Below are 26119 nucleotides of genomic sequence, written 5' to 3'. Positions count from 1 at the left end.
TTCGCCAAGTGGTTCTGGCATAGTCGGCAGGTGATTTTGGCATGTCCGGCAGGTGGTTCAGGCGAGTTGAGCAGGTGGTTCCAACGTGCTTGGCAGGTGCTTCCGGCGTCTCCGGCACGTGTTTCTGGCACATCTGACCGGTGGTTCCGGCATGCCCGAAAGGTGATTCCGGTCTGTCCGGTAGGTGGTTCCAGCCGGCACGGCATGTGGTTCTGGTACGTCTCAGAGGTGGTTGCGCATGCCCAACAGGTGATTCCGGACTGTCCGCCACATGGTTCTGGCACGTCTGAGAGGTGGTTCCGGCATGCCCGGCAGGTCATCCCAGAGAGTCCTCCTAGTGGTTCTGGCATAACACGCAGGTGATTTTGGCGTGTCAGGCAGGTTGTTCCGTTGTGCTTGGCAGGTGGTTCAGGCTTGGCCGGCAGGTGGTTCCAGACTGTCCAGGACTTGTTTCCAGCTTCTCCGGCAGGTGGTTCTGGTACGTCTGAGAGGTGGTTCCGCCATGGCTGGCAGGTGATTCCGGACCGTCCCCCAGGTGGTCCTGGCATAGCCAGCAGTTGATATTGGCCTGTCCGGCAGGTGGTTCCAGAGAGTCGATCAGGTGGCTCCGGCGTGCTCGGCAGGTGGTTCCGGTCTGTCCGGTAGGTCATTCCGGCGTGTCCGGCACGTGCTTCCTGCACGTCTGAGAGGTGGTTCCGGCATGCGCGACAGGTGGTTTCGGAGTGTCCGCCAGGTGGTTCTGGCGTACCCGGCAGGTGATTTTGGCGTGTCCGGCAGGTGTTTCTGGCGAGTCGAGCAGGTGGCTCCGGCATGCTCGGCAGGTGCTTCCGGCGTCTCCGGCACGTGGTTCTGGTGTGTCTGAGAGCTGGTTCCGGCATGTCCGGCAGATGATTCCGGAGTGTCCGCCAAGTGGTTCTGGCATACCCGGCTGGTGATTTGGGCATGTCAGGTAGGTGGCTCCGGCGTGCTCGGCAGGTTGTTCAGACGGGTCTGGCAGGTGTTTTCCGTCTGTTCGGGGTGTGGTTCCAGCATCTCATGCACATGGTTCTGGCACGTCTGAGATGTGGTTCCGGCCGGCCCGACAGGTGTTTCCACAGTGTCCGCCAAGTGGTACTGGCGTAGTTGGCAGGTGATTTTGGCATGACCGGCAGGTGGTTCCAGCAAGCCCGGCAGGTGATTCCGAAGTGTTCCCCAACTGGTTGTGGCGTAGCCGGCAGGTGATTTTTGCGTGTCCGGCAGGTGGTTCTGGCGAGTCGAGCAGGTGGTTCCGGCGTGCTCGGCAGGTGCTTCCGGGGTCATTGGCACGTGGTTCTGGCATATCTGAGAGGTGGTTCCGGCATGCCCGGCAGGTGATTCCGGAGTGTTCGCCAAGTGTTTCCGGCGTAGCCGGCAGGTGATTCTGCATGTCCAGCGGTCGTTCCGGCGGGTCGAGCCGGTGGTTCCGGCGTGTCCGGCAGGTGGTTCCGGTCTGTCTGGCAGGTGGTTCTGTGGTGTCCGGCACGAGGTTCAGTCTGAGAGGCTGTGCCGGCATGCCCCTCACGTGATTCCGGCTTGTCCCCGAAGTGGTGCTGGTGTAGCGGGCAGGTGATTTTGGCGTGTCGGGCAGGTGGTTCAGGCGAGTTGAGCAGGTGGTTGCGACGTGCTCGGCAGGTGCTTCCGGCGTCTCCGGCACGTGTTTCTGGCACATCTGACTGGTGGTTCCGGCATGCCCAAAAGTTGATTCCGGTCTGTCCGGTAGGTGGTTCCGGCGTGCACGGCACGTGGTTCTGGTACGTGTCAGAGGTGGTTGCATATGCCCAACAGGTGATTCCGGACTGTGCGCCACGTGCTTCTGGCACGTCTGAGAGGTGGTTCCAACATGCCCGGCAGGTCATTTCGGAGAGTCGTCCAAGTGGTTCTGGCGTAGCCCGCAGGTGGTTCCGCCGTGCTCGGCAGGTGGTTCAGGCATGGCCGTCACGTGGTTCCAGTCTGTCCAGGACGTGTTTCCAGCTTCTCCGGCAGGTGGTTCTGGTACGTCTGAGAGGTGGTTCCGCCATGGCTGGCAGGTGATCCCGGACTGTCCCCCAGGTGGTTCTGGCATAGCCAGCAGTTGATATTGGCCTGTCCGGCAGGTGGTTCCAGCGAGTCGAACAGGTGGCTCCGGCGTTCTTGGCAGGTGGTTCCGGTCTGTCTGGTAGGTGTTTCCGGCGTGTCTGGCACGTGCTTCCGGCACGTCTGAGAGGTGGTTCCGTCATGCGCGGCAGGTGATTCCGGAGTGTCCGCCAGGTGGTTCTGGCGTACCCAGCAGGTGATTTTGGCGTGTCCGGCAGGTGTTTCTGGCGAGTCGAGCAGGTGGCTCCGGTATGCTCGGCAGGTGCTTCCGGCGTCTCCGGCACTTGGTTCTGGTGTGTCTGAGAGCTGGTTCCGGCATGTCCGGCAGATGATTCCGGAGTGTCCGCCAAGTGGTTCTGGCATACCCAGCAGGTGATTTTGGCGTGTCAGGCAGGTGGTACCGGTGAGTCGAGCAGGTGGTTCCGGCGTGCTCAGCAGGTGGTTCAGGCGGTTCTGGCAGGTGGTATCCGTCTGTTCGGGGTGTGGTTCCAGCATCTCATGAACACGTTTCTGGCAAGTCTGAGATGTGGTTCCAGCCGGCCCGACAGGTGTTTCCGCAGTGTCCGCCAAGCGGTTCTGGCGTAGTTGGCAGGTGATTTTGGCATGACTGGCAGGTGGTTCCAGCAAGCCTGGCAGGTGATTCCAAAGTGTTCACCAACTGGTTGTGGCGTAGCCGGCAGGTGATTTTTGCGTGATCGGCAGGTGGTTCTGGCGAGTCGAGCAGGTGGTTCCGGCGTGCTCGGCTGGTGCTTCCGGGGTCATTGGCACGGGGTTCTGGCATGTCTGAGAGGTGGTTCCTGCATGCCCGGCAAGTGATTCCGGAGTGTTCGCCAAGTGGTTCTGGTATAGTCGGCAGGTGATTTTGGCATGTCCGGCAGGTGGTTCAGGCGAGTTGAGCAGGTGGTTCCAACGTGCTTGGCAGGTGCTTCCGGCGTCTCCGGCACGTGTTTCTGGCACATCTGACAGGTGGTTCCGGCATGCCCGAAAGGTGATTCCGGTCTGTCCGGTAGGTGGTTCCAGCCGGGACGGCATGTGGTTCTGGTACGTCTCAGAGGTGGTTGCGCATGCCCAACAGGTGATTCCGGACTGTCCGCCACATGGTTCTGGCACGTCTGAGAGTTGGTTCCGGCATGCCCGGCAGGTCATCCCAGAGAGTCCTCCAAGTGGTTCTGGCATAACACGCAGGTGATTTTGGCGTGTCAGGCAGGTTGTTCCGTTTTGCTTGGCAGGTGGTTCAGGCTTGGCCGGCAGGTGGTTCCAGACTGTCCAGGACGTGTTTCCAGCTTCTCCGGCAGGTGGTTCTGGTACGTCTGAGAGGTGGTTCCGCCATGGCTGGCAGGTGATTCCGGACCACCCCCCAGGTGGTTCTGGCATAGCCAGCAGTTTATATTGGCCTGTCCGGCAGGTGGTTCCAGAGAGTCGAACAGGTGGCTCCGGCGTGCTCGGCAGGTGGTTCCGGTCTGTCCGGTAGGTCATTCCGGCGTGTCCGGCACGTGCTTCCTGCACGTCTGAGAGGTGGTTCCGGCATGCGCGACAGGTGGTTTCGGAGTGTCCGCCAGGTGGTTCTGGCGTACCCGGCAGGTGATTTTGGCGTGTCCGGCAGGTGTTTCTGGCGAGTCGAGCAGGTGGCTCCGGCATGCTCGGCAGGTGCTTCCGGCGTCTCCGGCACGTGGTTCTGGTGTGTCTGAGAGCTGGTTCCGGCATGTCCGGCAGATGATTCCGGAGTTTTCCGCCAAGTGGTTCTGGCATACCCGGCTGGTGATTTGGGCATGTCAGGTAGGTGGCTCCGGCGTGCTCGGCAGGTTGTTCAGACGGGTCTGGCAGGTGTTTTCCGTCTGTTCGGGGTGTGGTTCCAGCATCTCATGCACATGGTTCTGGCACGTCTGAGATGTGGTTCCGGCCGGCCCGACAGGTGTTTCCACAGTGTCCGCCAAGTGGTACTGGCGTAGTTGGCAGGTGATTTTGGCATGACCGGCAGGTGGTTCCAGCAAGCCCGGCAGGTGATTCCGAAGTGTTCCCCAACTGGTTGTGGCGTAGCCGTAAGGTGATTTTTGCGTGTCCGGCAGGTGGTTCTGGCGAGTCGAGCAGGTGGTTCCGGCGTGCTCGGCTGGTGCTTCCGGGGTCATTGGCACGTGGTTCTGGCATATCTGAGAGGTGGTTCCGGCATGCCCGGCAGGTGATTCCGGAGTGTTCGCCAAGTGTTTCCGGCGTAGCCGGCAGGTGATTTTGCATGTCCAGCGGTCGTTCCGGCGGGTCGAGCCGGTGGTTCTGGCGTGTCCGGCAGGTGGTTCCGGTCTGTCCGGCAGGTGGTTCTGTGGTGTCCGGCACGAGGTTCAGTCTGAGAGGCTGTGCCGGCATGCCCCTCACGTGATTCCGGCTTGTCCCCGAAGTGGTGCTGGTGTAGCGGGCAGGTGATTTTGGCGTGTCCGGCAGGTGGTTCAGGCGAGTTGAGCAGGTGGTTGCGACGTGCTCGGCAGGTGCTTCCGGCGTCTCCGGCACGTGTTTCTGGCACATCTGACTGGTGGTTCCGGCATGCCCAAAAGTTGATTCCGGTCTGTCCGGTAGGTGGTTCCGGCGTGCACGGCACGTGGTTCTGGTACGTGTCAGAGGTGGTTGCGTATGCCCAACAGGTGATTTCGGACTGTCCGCCACGTGCTTCTGGCACGTCTGAGAGGTGGTTCCAACATGCCCGGCAGGTCATTTCGGAGAGTCGTCCAAGTGGTTCTGGCGTAGCCCGCAGGTGATTTTGGCGTGTCCGGCAGGTGGTTCCGCCGTGCTCGGCAGGTGGTTCAGGCATGGCCGTCACGTGGTTCCAGTCTGTCCAGGACGTGTTTCCAGCTTCTCCGGCAGGTGGTTCTGGTACGTCTGAGAGGTGGTTCCGCCATGGCTGGCAGGTGATCCCGGACTGTCCCCCAGGTGGTTCTGGCATAGCCAGCAGTTGATATTGGCCTGTCCGGCAGGTGGTTCCAGCGAGTCGAACAGGTGGCTCCGGCGTTCTTGGCAGGTGGTTCCAGTCTGTCCGGTATGTGTTTCCGGCGTGTCTGGCACGTGCTTCCGGCACGTCTGAGAGGTGGTTCCGTCATGCGCGGCAGGTGATTCCGGAGTGTCCGCCAGGTGGTTCTGGCGTACCCAGCAGGTGATTTTGGCGTGTCCGGCAGGTGTTTCTGGCGAGTCGAGCAGGTGGCTCCGGCATGCTCGGCAGGTGCTTCCGGCGTCTCCGGCACTTGGTTCTGGTGTGTCTGAGAGCTGGTTCCGGCATGTCCGGCAGATGATTCCGGAGTGTCCGCCAAGTGGTTCTGGCATACCAAGCAGGTGATTTTGGCGTGTCAGGGAAGTGGTACCGGTGAGTCGAGCAGGCGGTTCCGGCGTGCTCAGCAGGTGGTTCAGGCAGTTCTGGCAGGTGGTATCCGTCTGTTCAGGGTGTGGTTCCTGCATCTCATGAACACGTTTCTGGCAAGTCTGAGATGTGGTTCCAGCCGGCCCGACAGGTGTTTCCGCAGTGTCCGCCAAGCGGTTCTGGCGTAGTTGGCAGGTGATTTTGGCATGACTGGAAGGTGGTTCCAGCAAGCCTGGCAGGTGATTCCAAAGTGTTCACCAACTGGTTGTGGCGTAGCCGGCAGGTGATTTTTGCGTGATCGGCAGGTGGTTCTGGCGAGTCGAGCAGGTGGTTCCGGCGTGCTCGGCTGGTGCTTCCGGGGTCATTGGCACGGGGTTCTGGCATGTCTGAGAGGTGGTTCCTGCATGCCCGGCAAGTGATTCCGGAGTGTTCGCCAAGTGGTTCTGGCATAGTCGGCAGGTGATTTTGGCATGTCCGGCAGGTGGTTCAGGCGAGTTGAGCAGGTGGTTCCAACGTGCTTGGCAGGTGCTTCCGGCGTCTCCGGCACGTGTTTCTGGCACATCTGACCGGTGGTTCCGGCATGCCCGAAAGGTGATTCCGGTCTGTCCGGTAGGTGGTTCCAGCCGGCACGGCATGTGGTTCTGGTACGTCTCAGAGGTGGTTGCGCATGCCCAACAGGTGATTCCGGACTGTCCGCCACATGGTTCTGGCACGTCTGAGAGGTGGTTCCGGCATGCCCGGCAGGTCATCCCAGAGAGTCCTCCAAGTGGTTCTGGCATAACACGCAGGTGATTTTGGCGTGTCAGGCAGGTTGTTCCGTTGTGCTTGGCAGGTGGTTCAGGCTTGGCCGGCAGGTGGTTCCAGACTGTCCAGGACGTGTTTCCAGCTTCTCCGGCAGGTGGTTCTGGTACGTCTGAGAGGTGGTTCCGCCATGGCTGGCAGGTGATTCCGGACCGTCCCCCAGGTGGTCCTGGCATAGCCAGCAGTTGATATTGGCCTGTCCGGCAGGTGGTTCCAGAGAGTCGAACAGGTGGCTCCGGCGTGCTCGGCAGGTGGTTCCGGTCTGTCCGGTAGGTCATTCCGGCGTGTCCGGCACGTGCTTCCTGCACGTCTGAGAGGTGGTTCCGGCATGCGCGACAGGTGGTTTCGGAGTGTCCGCCAGGTGGTTCTGGCGTACCCGGCAGGTGATTTTGGCGTGTCCGGCAGGTGTTTCTGGCGAGTCGAGCAGGTGGCTCCGGCATGCTCGGCAGGTGCTTCCGGCGTCTCCGGCACGTGGTTCTGGTGTGTCTGAGAGCTGGTTCCGGCATGTCCGGCAGATGATTCCGGAGTGTCCGCCAAGTGGTTCTGGCATACCCGGCTGGTGATTTGGGCATGTCAGGTAGGTGGCTCCGGCGTGCTCGGCAGGTTGTTCAGACGGGTCTGGCAGGTGTTTTCCGTCTGTTCGGGGTGTGGTTCCAGCATCTCATGCACATGGTTCTGGCACGTCTGAGATGTGGTTCCGGCCGGCCCGACAGGTGTTTCCACAGTGTCCGCCAAGTGGTACTGGCGTAGTTGGCAGGTGATTTTGGCATGACCGGCAGGTGGTTCCAGCAAGCCCGGCAGGTGATTCCGAAGTGTTCCCCAACTGGTTGTGGCGTAGCCGGCAGGTGATTTTTGCGTGTCCGGCAGGTGGTTCTGGCGAGTCGAGCAGGTGGTTCCGGCGTGCTCGGCAGGTGCTTCCGGGGTCATTGGCACGTGGTTCTGGCATATCTGAGAGGTGGTTCCGGCATGCCCGGCAGGTGATTCCGGAGTGTTCGCCAAGTGTTTCCGGCGTAGCCGGCAGGTGATTCTGCATGTCCAGCGGTCGTTCCGGCGGGTCGAGCCGGTGGTTCCGGCGTGTCCGGCAGGTGGTTCCGGTCTGTCTGGCAGGTGGTTCTGTGGTGTCCGGCACGAGGTTCAGTCTGAGAGGCTGTGCCGGCATGCCCCTCACGTGATTCCGGCTTGTCCCCGAAGTGGTGCTGGTGTAGCGGGCAGGTGATTTTGGCGTGTCGGGCAGGTGGTTCAGGCGAGTTGAGCAGGTGGTTGCGACGTGCTCGGCAGGTGCTTCCGGCGTCTCCGGCACGTGTTTCTGGCACATCTGACTGGTGGTTCCGGCATGCCCAAAAGTTGATTCCGGTCTGTCCGGTAGGTGGTTCCGGCGTGCACGGCACGTGGTTCTGGTACGTGTCAGAGGTGGTTGCATATGCCCAACAGGTGATTCCGGACTGTGCGCCACGTGCTTCTGGCACGTCTGAGAGGTGGTTCCAACATGCCCGGCAGGTCATTTCGGAGAGTCGTCCAAGTGGTTCTGGCGTAGCCCGCAGGTGGTTCCGCCGTGCTCGGCAGGTGGTTCAGGCATGGCCGTCACGTGGTTCCAGTCTGTCCAGGACGTGTTTCCAGCTTCTCCGGCAGGTGGTTCTGGTACGTCTGAGAGGTGGTTCCGCCATGGCTGGCAGGTGATCCCGGACTGTCCCCCAGGTGGTTCTGGCATAGCCAGCAGTTGATATTGGCCTGTCCGGCAGGTGGTTCCAGCGAGTCGAACAGGTGGCTCCGGCGTTCTTGGCAGGTGGTTCCGGTCTGTCTGGTAGGTGTTTCCGGCGTGTCTGGCACGTGCTTCCGGCACGTCTGAGAGGTGGTTCCGTCATGCGCGGCAGGTGATTCCGGAGTGTCCGCCAGGTGGTTCTGGCGTACCCAGCAGGTGATTTTGGCGTGTCCGGCAGGTGTTTCTGGCGAGTCGAGCAGGTGGCTCCGGCATGCTCGGCAGGTGCTTCCGGCGTCTCCGGCACTTGGTTCTGGTGTGTCTGAGAGCTGGTTCCGGCATGTCCGGCAGATGATTCCGGAGTGTCCGCCAAGTGGTTCTGGCATACCCAGCAGGTGATTTTGGCGTGTCAGGCAGGTGGTACCGGTGAGTCGAGCAGGTGGTTCCGGCGTGCTCAGCAGGTGGTTCAGGCGGTTCTGGCAGGTGGTATCCGTCTGTTCGGGGTGTGGTTCCAGCATCTCATGAACACGTTTCTGGCAAGTCTGAGATGTGGTTCCAGCCGGCCCGACAGGTTTTTCCGCAGTGTCCGCCAAGCGGTTCTGGCGTAGTTGGCAGGTGATTTTGGCATGACTGGCAGGTGGTTCCAGCAAGCCTGGCAGGTGATTCCAAAGTGTTCACCAACTGGTTGTGGCGTAGCCGGCAGGTGATTTTTGCGTGATCGGCAGGTGGTTCTGGCGAGTCGAGCAGGTGGTTCCGGCGTGCTCGGCTGGTGCTTCCGGGGTCATTGGCACGGGGTTCTGGCATGTCTGAGAGGTGGTTCCTGCATGCCCGGCAAGTGATTCCGGAGTGTTCGCCAAGTGGTTCTGGCATAGTCGGCAGGTGATTTTGGCATGTCCGGCAGGTGGTTCAGGCGAGTTGAGCAGGTGGTTCCAACGTGCTTGGCAGGTGCTTCCGGCGTCTCCGGCACGTGTTTCTGGCACATCTGACAGGTGGTTCCGGCATGCCCGAAAGGTGATTCCGGTCTGTCCGGTAGGTGGTTCCAGCCGGGACGGCATGTGGTTCTGGTACGTCTCAGAGGTGGTTGCGCATGCCCAACAGGTGATTCCGGACTGTCCGCCACATGGTTCTGGCACGTCTGAGAGTTGGTTCCGGCATGCCCGGCAGGTCATCCCAGAGAGTCCTCCAAGTGGTTCTGGCATAACACGCAGGTGATTTTGGCGTGTCAGGCAGGTTGTTCCGTTGTGCTTGGCAGGTGGTTCAGGCTTGGCCGGCAGGTGGTTCCAGACTGTCCAGGACTTGTTTCCAGCTTCTCCGGCAGGTGGTTCTGGTACGTCTGAGAGGTGGTTCCGCCATGGCTGGCAGGTGATTCCGGACCGTCCCCCAGGTGGTTCTGGCATAGCCAGCAGTTGATATTGGCCTGTCCGGCAGGTGGTTCCAGAGAGTCGAACAGGTGGCTCCGGCGTGCTCGGCAGGTGGTTCCGGTCTGTCTGGTAGGTCATTCCGGCGTGTCCGGCACGTGCTTCCTGCACGTCTGAGAGGTGGTTCCGGCATGCGCGACAGGTGGTTTCGGAGTGTCCGCCAGGTGGTTCTGGCGTACCCGGCAGGTGATTTTGGCGTGTCCGGCAGGTGTTTCTGGCGAGTCGAGCAGGTGGCTCCGGCATGCTCGGCAGGTGCTTCCGGCGTCTCCGGCACGTGGTTCTGGTGTGTCTGAGAGCTGGTTCCGGCATGTCCGGCAGATGATTCCGGAGTTTTCCGCCAAGTGGTTCTGGCATACCCGGCTGGTGATTTGGGCATGTCAGGTAGGTGGCTCCGGCGTGCTCGGCAGGTTGTTCAGACGGGTCTGGCAGGTGTTTTCCGTCTGTTCTGGGTGTGGTTCCAGCATCTCATGCACATGGTTCTGGCACGTCTGAGATGTGGTTCCGGCCGGCCCGACAGGTGTTTCCACAGTGTCCGCCAAGTGGTACTGGCGTAGTTGGCAGGTGATTTTGGCATGACCGGCAGGTGGTTCCAGCAAGCCCGGCAGGTGATTCCGAAGTGTTCCCCAACTGGTTGTGGCGTAGCCGGCAGGTGATTTTTGCGTGTCCGGCAGGTGGTTCTGGCGAGTCGAGCAGGTGGTTCCGGCGTGCTCGGCAGGTGCTTCCGGGGTCATTGGCACGTGGTTCTGGCATATCTGAGAGGTGGTTCCGGCATGCCCGGCAGGTGATTCCGGAGTGTTCGCCAAGTGTTTCCGGCGTAGCCGGCAGGTGATTTTGCATGTCCAGCGGTCGTTCCGGCGGGTCGAGCCGGTGGTTCCGGCGTGTCCGGCAGGTGGTTCCGGTCTGTCCGGCAGGTGGTTCTGTGGTGTCCGGCACGAGGTTCAGTCTGAGAGGCTGTGCCGGCATGCCCCTCACGTGATTCCGGCTTGTCCCCGAAGTGGTGCTGGTGTAGCGGGCAGGTGATTTTGGCGTGTCCGGCAGGTGGTTCAGGCGAGTTGAGCAGGTGGTTGCGACGTGCTCGTCAGGTGCTTCCGGCGTCTCCGGCACGTGTTTCTGGCACATCTGACTGGTGGTTCCGGCATGCCCAAAAGTTGATTCCGGTCTGTCCGGTAGGTGGTTCCGGCGTGCACGGCACGTGGTTCTGGTACGTGTCAGAGGTGGTTGCGTATGCCCAACAGGTGATTCCGGACTGTCCGCCACGTGCTTCTGGCACGTCTGAGAGGTGGTTCCAACATGCCCGGCAGGTCATTTCGGAGAGTCGTCCAAGTGGTTCTGGCGTAGCCCGCAGGTGGTTCCGCCGTGCTCGGCAGGTGGTTCAGGCATGGCCGTCACGTGGTTCCAGTCTGTCCAGGACGTGTTTCCAGCTTCTCCGGCAGGTGGTTCTGGTACGTCTGAGAGGTGGTTCCGCCATGGCTGGCAGGTGATCCCGGACTGTCCCCCAGGTGGTTCTGGCATAGCCAGCAGTTGATATTGGCCTGTCCGGCAGGTGGTTCCAGCGAGTCGAACAGGTGGCTCCGGCGTTCTTGGCAGGTGGTTCCGGTCTGTCCGGTAGGTGTTTCCGGCGTGTCTGGCACGTGCTTCCGGCACGTCTGAGAGGTGGTTCCGTCATGCGCGGCAGGTGATTCCGGAGTGTCCGCCAGGTGGTTCTGGCGTACCCAGCAGGTGATTTTGGCGTGTCCGGCAGGTGTTTCTGGCGAGTCGTGCAGGTGGCTCCGGCATGCTCGGCAGGTGCTTCCGGCGTCTCCGGCACTTGGTTCTGGTGTGTCTGAGAGCTGGTTCCGGCATGTCCGGCAGATGATTCCGGAGTGTCCGCCAAGTGGTTCTGGCATACCCAGCAGGTGATTTTGGCGTGTCAGGGAGGTGGTACCGGTGAGTCGAGCAGGTGGTTCAGGCGGTTCTGGCAGGTGGTATCCGTCTGTTCGGGGTGTGGTTCCAGCATCTCATGAACACGTTTCTGGCAAGTCTGAGATGTGGTTCCAGCCGGCCCGACAGGTGTTTCCGCAGTGTCCGCCAAGCGGTTCTGGCGTAGTAGGCAGGTGATTTTGGCATGACTGGCAGGTGGTTCCAGCAAGCCTGGCAGGTGATTCCAAAGTGTTCACCAACTGGTTGTGGCGTAGCCGGCAGGTGATTTTTGCGTGATCGGCAGGTGGTTCTGGCGAGTCGAGCAGGTGGTTCCGGCGTGCTCGGCTGGTGCTTCCGGGGTCATTGGCACGGGGTTCTGGCATGTCTGAGAGGTGGTTCCTGCATGCCCGGCAAGTGATTCCGGAGTGTTCGCCAAGTGGTTCTGGCATAGTCGGCAGGTGATTTTGGCATGTCCGGCAGGTGGTTCAGGCGAGTTGAGCAGGTGGTTCCAACGTGCTTGGCAGGTGCTTCCGGCGTCTCCGGCACGTGTTTCTGGCACATCTGACAGGTGGTTCCGGCATGCCCGAAAGGTGATTCCGGTCTGTCCGGTAGGTGGTTCCAGCCGGCACGGCATGTGGTTCTGGTACGTCTCAGAGGTGGTTGCGCATGCCCAACAGGTGATTCCGGACTGTCCGCCACATGGTTCTGGCACGTCTGAGAGGTGGTTCCGGCATGCCCGGCAGGTCATCCCAGAGAGTCCTCCAAGTGGTTCTGGCATAACACGCAGGTGATTTTGGCGTGTCTGGCAGGTTGTTCCGTTGTGCTTGGCAGGTGGTTCAGGCTTGGCCGGCAGGTGGTTCCAGACTGTCCAGGACGTGTTTCCAGCTTCTCCGGCAGGTGGTTCTGGTACGTCTGAGAGGTGGTTCCGCCATGGCTGGCAGGTGATTCCGGACCGTCCCCCAGGTGGTTCTGGCATAGCCAGCAGTTGATATTGGCCTGTCCGGCAGGTGGTTCCAGAGAGACGAACAGGTGGCTCCGGCGTGCTCGGCAGGTGGTTCCGGTCTGTCTGGTAGGTCATTCCGGCGTGTCCGGCACGTGCTTCCTGCACGTCTGAGAGGTGGTTCCGGCATGCGCGACAGGTGGTTTTGGAGTGTCCGCCAGGTGGTTCTGGCGTACCCGGCAGGTGATTTTGGCGTGTCCGGCAGGTGTTTCTGGCGAGTCGAGCAGGTGGCTCCGGCATGCTCGGCAGGTGCTTCCGGCGTCTCCGGCACGTGGTTCTGGTGTGTCTGAGAGCTGGTTCCGGCATGTCCGGCAGATGATTCCGGAGTTTTCCGCCAAGTGGTTCTGGCATACCCGGCTGGTGATTTGGGCATGTCAGGTAGGTGGCTCCGGCGTGCTCGGCAGGTTGTTCAGACGGGTCTGGCAGGTGTTTTCCGTCTGTTCTGGGTGTGGTTCCAGCATCTCATGCACATGGTTCTGGCACGTCTGAGATGTGGTTCCGGCCGGCCCGACAGGTGTTTCCACAGTGTCCGCCAAGTGGTACTGGCGTAGTTGGCAGGTGATTTTGGCATGACCGGCAGGTGGTTCCAGCAAGCCCGGCAGGTGATTCCGAAGTGTTCCCCAACTGGTTGTGGCGTAGCCGGCAGGTGATTTTTGCGTGTCCGGCAGGTGGTTCTGGCGAGTCGAGCAGGTGGTTCCGGCGTGCTCCGCAGGTGCTTCCGGGGTCATTGGCACGTGGTTCTGGCATATCTGAGAGGTGGTTCCGGCATGCCCGGCAGGTGATTCCGGAGTGTTCGCCAAGTGTTTCCGGCGTAGCCGGCAGGTGATTTTGCATGTCCAGCGGTCGTTCCGGCGGGTCGAGCCGGTGGTTCCGGCGTGTCCGGCAGGTGGTTCCGGTCTGTCCGGCAGGTGGTTCTGTGGTGTCCGGCACGAGGTTCAGTCTGAGAGGCTGTGCCGGCATGCCCCTCACGTGATTCCGGCTTGTCCCCGAAGTGGTGCTGGTGTAGCGGGCAGGTGATTTTGGCGTGTCCGGCAGGTGGTTCAGGCGAGTTGAGCAGGTGGTTGCGACGTGCTCGGCAGGTGCTTCCGGCGTCTCCGGCACGTGTTTCTGGCACATCTGACTGGTGGTTCCGGCATGCCCAAAAGTTGATTCCGGTCTGTCCGGTAGGTGGTTCCGGCGTGCACGGCACGTGGTTCTGGTACGTGTCAGAGGTGGTTGCGTATGCCCAACAGGTGATTCCGGACTGTCCGCCACGTGCTTCTGGCACGTCTGAGAGGTGGTTCCAACATGCCCGGCAGGTCATTTCGGAGAGTCGTCCAAGTGGTTCTGGCGTAGCCCGCAGGTGATTTTGGCGTGTCCGGCAGGTGGTTCCGCCGTACTCGGCAGGTGGTTCAGGCATGGCCGTCACGTGGTTCCAGTCTGTCCAGGACGTGTTTCCAGCTTCTCCGGCAGGTGGTTCTGGTACGTCTGAGAGGTGGTTCCGCCATGGCTGGCAGGTGATCCCGGACTGTCCCCCAGGTGGTTCTGGCATAGCCAGCAGTTGATATTGGCCTGTCCGGCAGGTGGTTCCAGCGAGTCGAACAGGTGGCTCCGGCGTTCTTGGCAGGTGGTTCCGGTCTGTCCGGTAGGTGTTTCCGGCGTGTCTGGCACGTGCTTCCAGCACGTGTGAGAGGTGGTTCCGTCATGCGCGGCAGGTGATTCCGGAGTGTCCGCCAGGTGGTTCTGGCGTACCCAGCAGGTGATTTTGGCGTGTCCGGCAGGTGTTTCTGGCGAGTCGAGCAGGTGGCTCCGGCATGCTCGGCAGGTGCTTCCGGCATCTCCGGCACTTGGTTCTGGTGTGTCTGAGAGCTGGTTCCGGCATGTCCGGCAGATGATTCCGGAGTGTCCGCCAAGTGGTTCTGGCATACCCAGCAGGTGATTTTGGCTTGTCAGGGAGGTGGTACCGGTGAGTCGAGCAGGTGGTTCCGGCGTGCTCAGCAGGTGGTTCAGGCGGTTCTGGCAGGTGGTATCCGTCTGTTCGGGGTGTGGTTCCAGCATCTCATGAACACGTTTCTGGCAAGTCTGAGATGTGGTTCCAGCCGGCCCGACAGGTGTTTCCGCAGTGTCCGCCAAGCGGTTCTGGCGTAGTTGGCAGGTGATTTTGGCATGACTGGCAGGTGGTTCCAGCAAGCCTGGCAGGTGATTCCAAAGTGTTCACCAACTGGTTGTGGCGTAGCCGGCAGGTGATTTTTGCGTGATCGGCAGGTGGTTCTGGCGAGTCGAGCAGGTGGTTCCGGCGTGCTCGGCTGGTGCTTCCGGGGTCATTGGCACGGGGTTCTGGCATGTCTGAGAGGTGGTTCCTGCATGCCCGGCAAGTGATTCCGGAGTGTTCGCCAAGTGGTTCTGGCATAGTCGGCAGGTGATTTTGGCATGTCCGGCAGGTGCTTCAGGCGAGTTGAGCAGGTGGTTCCAACGTGCTTGGCAGGTGCTTCCGGCGTCTCCGGCACGTGTTTCTGGCACATCTGACAGGTGGTTCCGGCATGCCCGAAAGGTGATTCCGGTCTGTCCGGTAGGTGGTTCCAGCCGGCACGGCATGTGGTTCTGGTACGTCTCAGAGGTGGTTGCGCATGCCCAACAGGTGATTCCGGACTGTCCGCCACATGGTTCTGGCACGTCTGAGAGGTGGTTCCGGCATGCCCGGCAGGTCATCCCAGAGAGTCCTCCAAGTGGTTCTGGCATAACACGCAGGTGATTTTGGCGTGTCAGGCAGGTTGTTCCGTTGTGCTTGGCAGGTGGTTCAGGCTTGGCCGGCAGGTGGTTCCAGACTGTCCAGGACGTGTTTCCAGCTTCTCCGGCAGGTGGTTCTGGTACGTCTGAGAGGTGGTTCCGCCATGGCTGGCAGGTGATTCCGGACCGTCCCCCAGGTGGTTCTGGCATAGCCAGCAGTTGATATTGGCCTGTCCGGCAGGTGGTTCCAGCGAGTCGAACAGGTGGCTCCGGCGTGCTCGGCAGGTGGTTCCGGTCTGTCTGGTAGGTCATTCCGGCGTGTCCGGCACGTGCTTCCTGCACGTCTGAGAGGTGGTTCCGGCATGCGCGACAGGTGGTTTCGGAGTGTCCGCCAGGTGGTTCTGGCGTACCCGGCAGGTGATTTTGGCGTGTCCGGCAGGTGTTTCTGGCGAGTCGAGCAGGTGGCTCCGGAATGCTCGGCAGGTGCTTCCGGCGTCTCCGGCACGTGGTTCTGGTGTGTCTGAGAGCTGGTTCCGGCATGTCCGGCAGATGATTCCGGAGTTTTCCGCCAAGTGGTTCTGGCATACCCGGCTGGTGATTTGGGCATGTCAGGTAGGTGGCTCCGGCGTGCTCGGCAGGTTGTTCAGACGGGTCTGGCAGGTGTTTTCCGTCTGTTCTGGGTGTGGTTCCAGCATCTCATGCACATGGTTCTGGCACGTCTGAGATGTGGTTCCGGCCGGCCCGACAGGTGTTTCCACAGTGTCCGCCAAGTGGTACTGGCGTAGTTGGCAGGTGATTTTGGCATGACCGGCAGGTGGTTCCAGCAAGCCCGGCAGGTGATTCCGAAGTGTTCCCCAACTGGTTGTGGCGTAGCCGGCAGGTGATTTTTGCGTGTCCGGCAGGTGGTTCTGGCGAGTCGAGCAGGTGGTTCCGGCGTGCTCGGCAGGTGCTTCCAGGGTCATTGGCACGTGGTTCTGGCATATCTGAGAGGTGGTTCCGGCATGCCCGGCAGGTGATTCCGGAGTGTTCGCCAAGTGTTTCCGGCGTAGCCGGCAGGTGATTTTGCATGTCCAGCGGTCGTTCCGGCGGGTCGAGCCGGTGGTTCCGGCGTGTCCGGCAGGTGGTTCCGGTCTGTCCGGCAGGTGGTTCTGTGGTGTCCGGCACGAGGTTCAGTCTGAGAGGCTGTGCCGGCATGCCCCTCACGTGATTCCGGCTTGTCCCCGAAGTGGTGCTGGTGTAGCGGGCAGGTGATTTTGGCGTGTCCGGCAGGTGGTTCAGGCGAGTTGAGCAGGTGGTTGCGACGTGCTCGTCAGGTGCTTCCGGCGTCTCCGGCACGTGTTTCTGGCACATCTGACTGGTGGTTCCGGCATGCCCAAAAGTTGATTCCGGTCTGTCCGGTAGGTGGTTCCGGCGTGCACGGCACGTGGTTCTGGTACGTGTCAGAGGTGGTTGCGTATGCCCAACAGGTGATTCCGGACTGTCCGCCACGTGCTTCTGGCACGTCTGAGAGGTGGTTCCAACATGCCCGGCAGGTCATTTTGGAGAGTCGTCCAAGTGGTTCTGGCGTAGCCCGCAGGTGATTTTGGCGTGTCCGGCAGGTGGTTCCGCCGTGCTCGGCAGGTGGTTCAGGCATGGCCGTCACGTGGTTCCAGTCTGTCCAGGACGTGTTTCCAGCTTCTCCGGCAGGTGGTTCTGGTACGTCTGAGAGGTGGTTCCGCCATGGCTGGCAGGTGATCCCGGACTGTCCCCCAGGTGGTTCTGGCATAGCCAGCAGTTGATATTGGCCTGTCCGGCAGGTGGTTCCAGCGAGTCGAACAGGTGGCTCCGGCGTTCTTGGCAGGTGGTTCCGGTCTGTCCGGTAGGTGTTTCCGGCGTGTCTGGCACGTGCTTCCGGCACGTCTGAGAGGTGGTTCCGTCATGCGCGGCAGGTGATTCCGGAGTGTCCGCCAGGTGGTTCTGGCGTACCCAGCAGGTGATTTTGGCGTGTCCGGCAGGTGTTTCTGGCGAGTCGAGCAGGTGGCTCCGGCATGCTCGGCAGGTGCTTCCGGCGTCTCCGGCACTTGGTTCTGGTGTGTCTGAGAGCTGGTTCCGGCATGTCCGGCAGATGATTCCGGAGTGTCCGCCAAGTGGTTCTGGCATACCCAGCAGGTGATTTTGGCGTGTCAGGGAGGTGGTACCGGTGAGTCGAGCAGGTGGTTCCGGCGTGCTCAGCAGGTGGTTCAGGCGGTTCTGGCAGGTGATATCCGTCTGTTCGGGGTGTGGTTCCAGCATCTCATGAACACGTTTCTGGCAAGTCTGAGATGTGGTTCCAGCCGGCCCGACAGGTGTTTCCGCAGTGTCCGCCAAGCGGTTCTGGCGTAGTTGGCAGGTGATTTTGGCATGACTGGCAGGTGGTTCCAGCAAGCCTGGCAGGTGATTCCAAAGTGTTCACCAACTGGTTGTGGCATAGCCGGCAGGTGATTTTTGCGTGATCGGCAGGTGGTTCTGGCGAGTCGAGCAGGTGGTTCCGACGTGCTCGGCTGGTGCTTCCGGGGTCATTGGCACGGGGTTCTGGCATGTCTGAGAGGTGGTTCCTGCATGCCCGGCAAGTGATTCCGGAGTGTTCGCCAAGTGGTTCTGGCATAGTCGGCAGGTGATTTTGGCATGTCCGGCAGGTGGTTCAGGCGAGTTGAGCAGGTGGTTCCAACGTGCTTGGCAGGTGCTTCCGGCGTCTCCGGCACGTGTTTCTGGCACATCTGACAGGTGGTTCCGGCATGCCCGAAAGGTGATTCCGGTCTGTCCGGTAGGTGGTTCCAGCCGGCACGGCATGTGGTTCTGGTACGTCTCAGAGGTGGTTGCGCATGCCCAACAGGTGATTCCGGACTGTCCGCCACATGGTTCTGGCACGTCTGAGAGGTGGTACCGGCATGCCCGGCAGGTCATCCCAGAGAGTCCTCCAAGTGGTTCTGGCATAACACGCAGGTGATTTTGGCGTGTCAGGCAGGTTGTTCCGTTGTGCTTGGCAGGTGGTTCAGGCTTGGCCGGCAGGTGGTTCCAGACTGTCCAGGACGTGTTTCCAGCTTCTCCGGCAGGTGGTTCTGGTACGTCTGAGAGGTGGTTCCGCCATGGCTGGCAGGTGATTCCGGACCGTCCCCCAGGTGGTTCTGGCATAGCCAGCAGTTGATATTGGCCTGTCCGGCAGGTGGTTCCAGCGAGTCGAACAGGTGGCTCCGGCGTACTCGGCAGGTGGTTCCGGTCTGTCCGGTAGGTCATTCCGGCGTGTCCGGCACGTGCTTCCTGCACGTCTGAGAGGTGGTTCCGGCATGCGCGACAGGTGGTTTCGGAGTGTCCGCCAGGTGGTTCTGGCGTACCCGGCAGGTGATTTTGGCGTGTCCGGCAGGTGTTTCTGGCGAGTCGAGCAGGTGGCTCCGGCATGCTCGGCAGGTGCTTCCGGCGACTCCGGCACGTGGTTCTGGTGTGTCTGAGAGCTGGTTCCGGCATGTCCGGCAGATGATTCCGGAGTTTTCCGCCAAGTGGTTCTGGCTACCCGGCTGGTGATTTGGGCATGTCAGGTAGGTGGCTCCGGCGTGCTCGGCAGGTTGTTCAGACGGGTCTGGCAGGTGTTTTCCGTCTGTTCTGGGTGTGGTTCCAGCATCTCATGCACATGGTTCTGGCACGTCTGAGATGTGGTTCCGGCCGGCCCGACAGGTGTTTCCACAGTGTCCGCCAAGTGGTACTGGCGTAGTTGGCAGGTGATTTTGGCATGACCGGCAGGTGGTTCCAGCAAGCCTGGCAGGTGATTCTGAAGTGTTCCCCAACTGGTTGTGGCGTAGCCGGCAGGTGATTTTTGCGTGCCCGGCAGGTGGTTCTGGCGAGTTGAGCAGGTGGTTCCGGCGTGCTCGGCAGGTGCTTCCGGGGTCATTGGCACGTGGTTCTGGCATATCTGAGAGGTGGTTCCGGCATGCCCGGCAGGTGATTCCGGAGTGTTCGCCAAGTGTTTCCGGCGTAGCCGGCAGGTGATTTTGCATGTCCAGCGGTCGTTCCAGCGGGTCGAGCCGGTGGTTCCGGCGTGTCCGGCAGGTGGTTCCGGTCTGTCCGGCAGGTGGTTCTGTGGTGTCCGGCACGAGGTTCAGTCTGAGAGGCTGTGCCGGCATGCCCCTCACGTGATTCCGGCTTGTCCCCGAAGTGGTGCTGGTGTAGCGGGCAGGTGATTTTGGCGTGTCCGGCAGGTGGTTCAGGAGAGTTGAGCAGGTGGTTGCGACGTGCTCGGCAGGTGCTTCCGGCGTCTCCGGCACGTGTTTCTGGCACATCTGACTGGTGGTTCTGGCATGCCCAAAAGTTGATTCCGGTCTGTCCGGTAGGTGGTTCCGGCGTGCACGGCACGTGGTTCTGGTACGTGTCAGAGGTGGTTGCGTATGCCCAACAGGTGATTCCGGACTGTCCGCCACGTGCTTCTGGCACGTCTGAGAGGTGGTTCCAACATGCCCGGCAGGTCATTTCGGAGAGTCGTCCAAGTGGTTCTGGCGTAGCCCGCAGGTGATTTTGGCATGTCCGGCAGGTGGTTCCGCCGTACTCGGCAGGTGGTTCAGGCATGGCCGTCACGTGGTTCCAGTCTGTCCAGGACGTGTTTCCAGCTTCTCCGGCAGGTGGTTCTGGTACGTCTGAGAGGTGGTTCCGCCATGGCTGGCAGGTGATCCCGGACTGTCCCCCAGGTGGTTCTGGCATAGCCAGCAGTTGATATTGGCGTGTCCGGCAGGTGGTTCCAGCGAGTCGAACAGGTGGCTCCGGCGTTCTTGGCAGGTGGTTCCGGTCTGTCCGGTAGGTGTTTCCGGCGTGTCTGGCACGTGCTTCCGGCACGTCTGAGAGGTGGTTCCGTCATGCGCGGCAGGTGATTCCGGAGTGTCCGCCAGGTGGTTCTGGCGTAGTTGGCAGGTGATTTTGGCCTGACTGGCAGGTGGTTCCAGCAAGCCTGGCAGGTGATTCCAAAGTGTTCACCAACTGGTTGTGGCGTAGCCGGCAGGTGATTTTTGCGTGATCGGCAGGTGGTTCTGGCGAGTCGAGCAGGTGGTTCCGGCGTGCTCGGCTGGTGCTTCCGGGGTCATTGGCACGGGGTTCTGGCATGTCTGAGAGGTGGTTCCTGCATGCCCGGCAAGTGATTCCGGAGTGTTCGCCAAGTGGTTCTGGCATAGTCGGCAGGTGATTTTGGCATGTCCGGCAGGTGGTTCAGGCGAGTTGAGCAGGTGGTTCCAACGTGCTTGGCAGGTGCTTCCGGCGTCTCCGGCACGTGTTTCTGGCACATCTGACAGGTGGTTCCGGCATGCCCGAAAGGTGATTCCGGTCTGTCCGGTAGGTGGTTCCAGCCGGCACGGCATGTGGTTCTGGTACGTCTCAGAGGTGGTTGCGCATGCCCAACAGGTGATTCCGGACTGTCCGCCACATGGTTCTGGCACGTCTGAGAGGTGGTTCCGGCATGCCCGGCAGGTCATCCCAGAGAGTCCTCCAAGTGGTTCTGGCATAACACGCAGGTGATTTTGGCGTGTCAGGCAGGTTGTTCCGTTGTGCTTGGCAGGTGGTTCAGGCTTGGCCGGCAGGTGGTTCCAGACTGTCCAGGACGTGTTTCCAGCTTCTCCGGCAGGTGGTTCTGGTACGTCTGAGAGGTGGTTCCGCCATGGCTGGCAGGTGATTCCGGACCGTCCCCCAGGTGGTTCTGGCATAGCCAGCAGTTGATATTGGCCTGTCCGGCAGGTGGTTCCAGCGAGTCGAACAGGTGGCTCCGGCGTGCTCGGCAGGTGGTTCCGGTCTGTCCGGTAGGTCATTCCGGCGTGTCCGGCACGTGCTTCCTGCACGTCTGAGAGGTGGTTCCGGCATGCGCGACAGGTGGTTTCGGAGTGTCCGCCAGGTGGTTCTGGCGTACCCGGCAGGTGATTTTGGCGTGTCCGGCAGGTGTGTCTGGCGAGTCGAGCAGGTGGCTCCGGCATGCTCGGCAGGTGCTTCCGGCGTCTCCGGCACGTGGTTCTGGTGTGTCTGAGAGCTGGTTCCGGCATGTCCGGCAGATGATTCCGGAGTTTTCCGCCAAGTGGTTCTGGCATACCCGGCTGGTGATTTGGGCATGTCAGGTAGGTGGCTCCGGCGTGCTCGGCAGGTTGTTCAGACGGGTCTGGCAGGTGTTTTCCGTCTGTTCTGGGTGTGGTTCCAGCATCTCATGCACATGGTTCTGGCACGTCTGAGATGTGGTTCCGGCCGGCCCGACAGGTGTTTCCACAGTGTCCGCCAAGTGGTACTGGCGTAGTTGGCAGGTGATTTTGGCATGACCGGCAGGTGGTTCCAGCAAGCCCGGCAGGTGATTCCGAAGTGTTCCCCAACTGGTTGTGGCGTAGCCGGCAGGTGATTTTTGCGTGTCCGGCAGGTGGTTCTGGCGAGTCGAGCAGGTGGTTCCGGCGTGCTCCGCAGGTGCTTCCGGGGTCATTGGCACGTGGTTCTGGCATATCTGAGAGGTGGTTCCGGCATGCCCGGCAGGTGATTCCGGAGTGTTCGCCAAGTGTTTCCGGCGTAGCCGGCAGGTGATTTTGCATGTCCAGCGGTCGTTCCGGCAGGTCGAGCCGGTGGTTCCGGCGTGTCCGGCAGGTGGTTCCGGTCTGTCCGGCAGGTGGTTCTGTGGTGTCCGGCACGAGGTTCAGTCTGAGAGGCTGTGCCGGCATGCCCCTCACGTGATTCCGGCTTGTCCCCGAAGTGGTGCTGGTGTAGCGGGCAGGTGATTTTGGCGTGTCCGGCAGGTGGTTCAGGCGAGTTGAGCAGGTGGTTGCGACGTGCTCGGCAGGTGCTTCCGGCGTCTCCGGCACGTGTTTCTGGCACATCTGACTGGTGGTTCTGGCATGCCCAAAAGTTGATTCCGGTCTGTCCGGTAGGTGGTTCCGGCGTGCACGGCACGTGGTTCTGGTACGTGTCAGAGGTGGTTGCGTATGCCCAACAGGTGATTCCGGACTGTCCGCCACGTGCTTCTGGCACGTCTGAGAGGTGGTTCCAACATGCCTGGCAGGTCATTTCGGAGAGTCGTCCAAGTGGTTCTGGCGTAGCCCGCAGGTGATTTTGGCGTGTCCGGCAGGTGGTTCCGCCGTGCTCGGCAGGTGGTTCAGGCATGGCCGTCACGTGGTTCCAGTCTGTCCAGGACGTGTTTCCAGCTTCTCCGGCAGGTGGTTCTGGTACGTCTGAGAGGTGGTTCCGCCATGGCTGGCAGGTGATCCCGGACTGTCCCCCAGGTGGTTCTGGCATAGCCAGCAGTTGATATTGGCCTGTCCTGCAGGTGGTTCCAGCGAGTCGAACAGGTGGCTCCGGCGTTCTTGGCAGGTGGTTCCGTTCTGTCCGGTAGGTGTTTCCGGCGTGTCTGGCACGTGCTTCCGGCACGTCTGAGAGGTGGTTCCGTCATGCGCGGCAGGTGATTCCGGAGTGTCCGCCAGGTGGTTCTGGCGTACCCAGCAGGTGATTTTGGCGTGTCCGGCAGGTGTTTCTGGTGAGTCGAGCAGGTGGCTCCGGCATGCTCAGCAGGTGCTTCCGGCGTCTCCGGCACTTGGTTCTGGTGTGTCTGAGAGCTGGTTCCGGCATGTCCGGCAGATGATTCCGCAGTGTCCGCCAAGTGGTTCTGGCATACCCAGCAGGTGATTATGGCGTGTCAGGGAGGTGGTACCGGTGAGTCGAGCAGGTGGTTCCGGCGTGCTCAGCAGGTGGTTCAGGCGGTTCTGGCAGGTGGTATCCGTCTGTTCGGGGTGTGGTTCCAGCATCTCATGAACACGTTTCTGGCAAGTCTGAGATGTGGTTCCAGCCGGCCCGACAGGTGTTTCCGCAGTGTCCGCCAAGCGGTTCTGGCGTAGTTGGCAGGTGATTTTGGCATGACTGGCAGGTGGTTCCAGCAAGCCTGGCAGGTGATTCCAAACTGTTCACCAACTGGTTGTGGCGTAGCCGGCAGGTGATTTTTGCGTGATCGGCAGGTGGTTCTGGCGAGTCGAGCAGGTGGTTCCGGCGTGCTCGGCTGGTGCTTCCGGGGTCATTGGCACGGGGTTCTGGCATGTCTGAGAGGTGGTTCCTGCATGCCCGGCAAGTGATTCCGGAGTGTTCGCCAAGTGGTTCTGGCATAGTCGGCAGGTGATTTTGGCATGTCCGGCAGGTGGTTCAGGCGAGTTGAGCAGGTGGTTCCAACGTGCTTGGCAGGTGCTTCCGGCGTCTCCAGCACGTGTTTCTGGCACATCTGACAGGTGGTTCCGGCATGCCCAGAAGGTGATTCCGGTCTGTCCGGTAGGTGGTTCCACCCGGCACGGCATGTGGTTCTGGTACGTCTCAGAGGTGGTTGCGCATGCCCAACAGGTGATTCCGGACTGTCCGCCACATGGTTCTGGCACGTCTGAGAGGTGGTTCCGGCATGCCCGGCAGGTCATCCCAGAGAGTCCTCCAAGTGGTTCTGGCATAACACGCAGGTGATTTTGGCGTGTCAGGCAGGTTGTTCCGTTGTGCTTGGCAGGTGGTTCAGGCTTGGCCGGCAGGTGGTTCCAGACTGTCCAGGACGTGTTTCCAGCTTCTCCGGCACGTGGTTCTGGTACGTCTGAGAGGTGGTTCCGCCATGGCTGGCAGGTGATTCCGGACCGTCCCCCAGGTGGTTCTGGCATAGCCAGCAGTTGATATTGGCCTGTCCGGCAGGTGGTTCCAGCGAGTCGAACAGGTGGCTCCGGCGTGCTCGGCAGGTGGTTCCGGTCTGTCCGGTAGGTCATTCCGGCGTGTCCGGCACGTGCTTCCTGCACGTCTGAGAGGTGGTTCCGGCATGCGCGACAGGTGGTTTCGGAGTGTCCGCCAGGTGGTTCTGGCGTACCCGGTAGGTGATTTTGGCGTGTCCGGCAGGTGTTTCTGGCGAGTCGAGCAGGTGGCTCCGGCATGCTCGGCAGGTGCTTCCGGCATCTCCGGCACTTGGTTCTGGTGTGTCTGAGAGCTGGTTCCGGCATGTCCGGCAGATGATTCCGGAGTGTCCGCCAAGTGGTTCTGGCATACCCAGCAGGTGATTTTGGCGTGTCAGGGAGGTGGTACCGGTGAGTCGAGCAGGTGGTTCCGGCGTGCTCAGCAGGTGGTTCAGGCGGTTCTGGCAGGTGGTATCCGTCTGTTCGGGGTGTGGTTCCAGCATCTCATGAACACGTTTCTGGCAAGTCTGAGATGTGGTTCCAGCCGGCCCGACAGGTGTTTCCGCAGTGTCCGCCAAGCGGTTCTGGCGTAGTTGGCAGGTGATTTTGGCATGACTGGCAGGTGGTTCCAGCAAGCCTGGCAGGTGATTCCAAAGTGTTCACCAACTGGTTGTGGCGTAGCCGGCAGGTGATTTTTGCGTGATCGGCAGGTGGTTCTGGCGAGTCGAGCAGGTGGTTCCGGCGTGCTCGGCTGGTGCTTCCGGGGTCATTGGCACGGGGTTCTGGCATGTCTGAGAGGTGGTTCCTGCATGCCCGGCAAGTGATTCCGGAGTGTTCGCCAAGTGGTTCTGGCATAGTCGGCAGGTGATTTTGGCATGTCCGGCAGGTGCTTCAGGCGAGTTGAGCAGGTGGTTCCAACGTGCTTGGCAGGTGCTTCCGGCGTCTCCGGCACGTGTTTCTGGCACATCTGACAGGTGGTTCCGGCATGCCCGAAAGGTGATTCCGGTCTGTCCGGTAGGTGGTTCCAGCCGGCACGGCATGTGGTTCTGGTACGTCTCAGAGGTGGTTGCGCATGCCCAACAGGTGATTCCGGACTGTCCGCCACATGGTTCTGGCACGTCTGAGAGGTGGTTCCGGCATGCCCGGCAGGTCATCCCAGAGAGTCCTCCAAGTGGTTCTGGCATAACACGCAGGTGATTTTGGCGTGTCAGGCAGGTTGTTCCGTTGTGCTTGGCAGGTGGTTCAGGCTTGGCCGGCAGGTGGTTCCAGACTGTCCAGGACGTGTTTCCAGCTTCTCCGGCAGGTGGTTCTGGTACGTCTGAGAGGTGGTTCCGCCATGGCTGGCAGGTGATTCCGGACCGTCCCCCAGGTGGTTCTGGCATAGCCAGCAGTTGATATTGGCCTGTCCGGCAGGTGGTTCCAGCGAGTCGAACAGGTGGCTCCGGCGTGCTCGGCAGGTGGTTCCGGTCTGTCTGGTAGGTCATTCCGGCGTGTCCGGCACGTGCTTCCTGCACGTCTGAGAGGTGGTTCCGGCATGCGCGACAGGTGGTTTCGGAGTGTCCGCCAGGTGGTTCTGGCGTACCCGGCAGGTGATTTTGGCGTGTCCGGCAGGTGTGTCTGGCGAGTCGAGCAGGTGGCTCCGGCATGCTCGGCAGGTGCTTCCGGCGTCTCCGGCACGTGGTTCTGGTGTGTCTGAGAGCTGGTTCCGGCATGTCCGGCAGATGATTCCGGAGTTTTCCGCCAAGTGGTTCTGGCATACCCGGCTGGTGATTTGGGCATGTCAGGTAGGTGGCTCCGGCGTGCTCGGCAGGTTGTTCAGACGGGTCTGGCAGGTGTTTTCCGTCTGTTCTGGGTGTGGTTCCAGCATCTCATGCACATGGTTCTGGCACGTCTGAGATGTGGTTCCGGCCGGCCCGACAGGTGTTTCCACAGTGTCTGCCAAGTGGTACTGGCGTAGTTGGCAGGTGATTTTGGCATGACTGGCAGGTGGTTCCAGCAAGCCCGGCAGGTGATTCCGAAGTGTTCCCCAACTGGTTGTGGCGTAGCCGGCAGGTGATTTTTGCGTGTCCGGCAGGTGGTTCTGGCGAGTCGAGCAGGTGGTTCCGGCGTGCTCCGCAGGTGCTTCCGGGGTCATTGGCACGTGGTTCTGGCATATCTGAGAGGTGGTTCCGGCATGCCCGGCAGGTGATTCCGGAGTGTTCGCCAAGTGTTTCCGGCGTAGCCGGCAGGTGATTTTGCATGTCCAGCGGTCGTTCCGGCGGGTCGAGCCGGTGGTTCCGGCGTGTCCGGCAGGTGGTTCCGGTCTGTCCGGCAGGTGGTTCTGTGGTGTCCGGCACGAGGTTCAGTCTGAGAGGCTGTGCCGGCATGCCCCTCACGTGATTCCGGCTTGTCCCCGAAGTGGTGCTGGTGTAGCGGGCAGGTGATTTTGGCGTGTCCGGCAGGTGGTTCAGGCGAGTTGAGCATGTGGTTGCGACGTGCTCGGCAGGTGCTTCCGGCGTCTCCGGCACGTGTTTCTGGCACATCTGACTGGTGGTT

The sequence above is a fragment of the Equus caballus genome, chromosome 15 (assembly GCF_041296265.1).
Source record: "Equus caballus isolate H_3958 breed thoroughbred chromosome 15, TB-T2T, whole genome shotgun sequence".
Taxonomy (NCBI): Eukaryota; Metazoa; Chordata; class Mammalia; order Perissodactyla; family Equidae; genus Equus; species Equus caballus.
The sequence above is the reverse complement of the archived record's forward strand: the minus strand, read 5'-3'. Positions refer to the sequence as shown.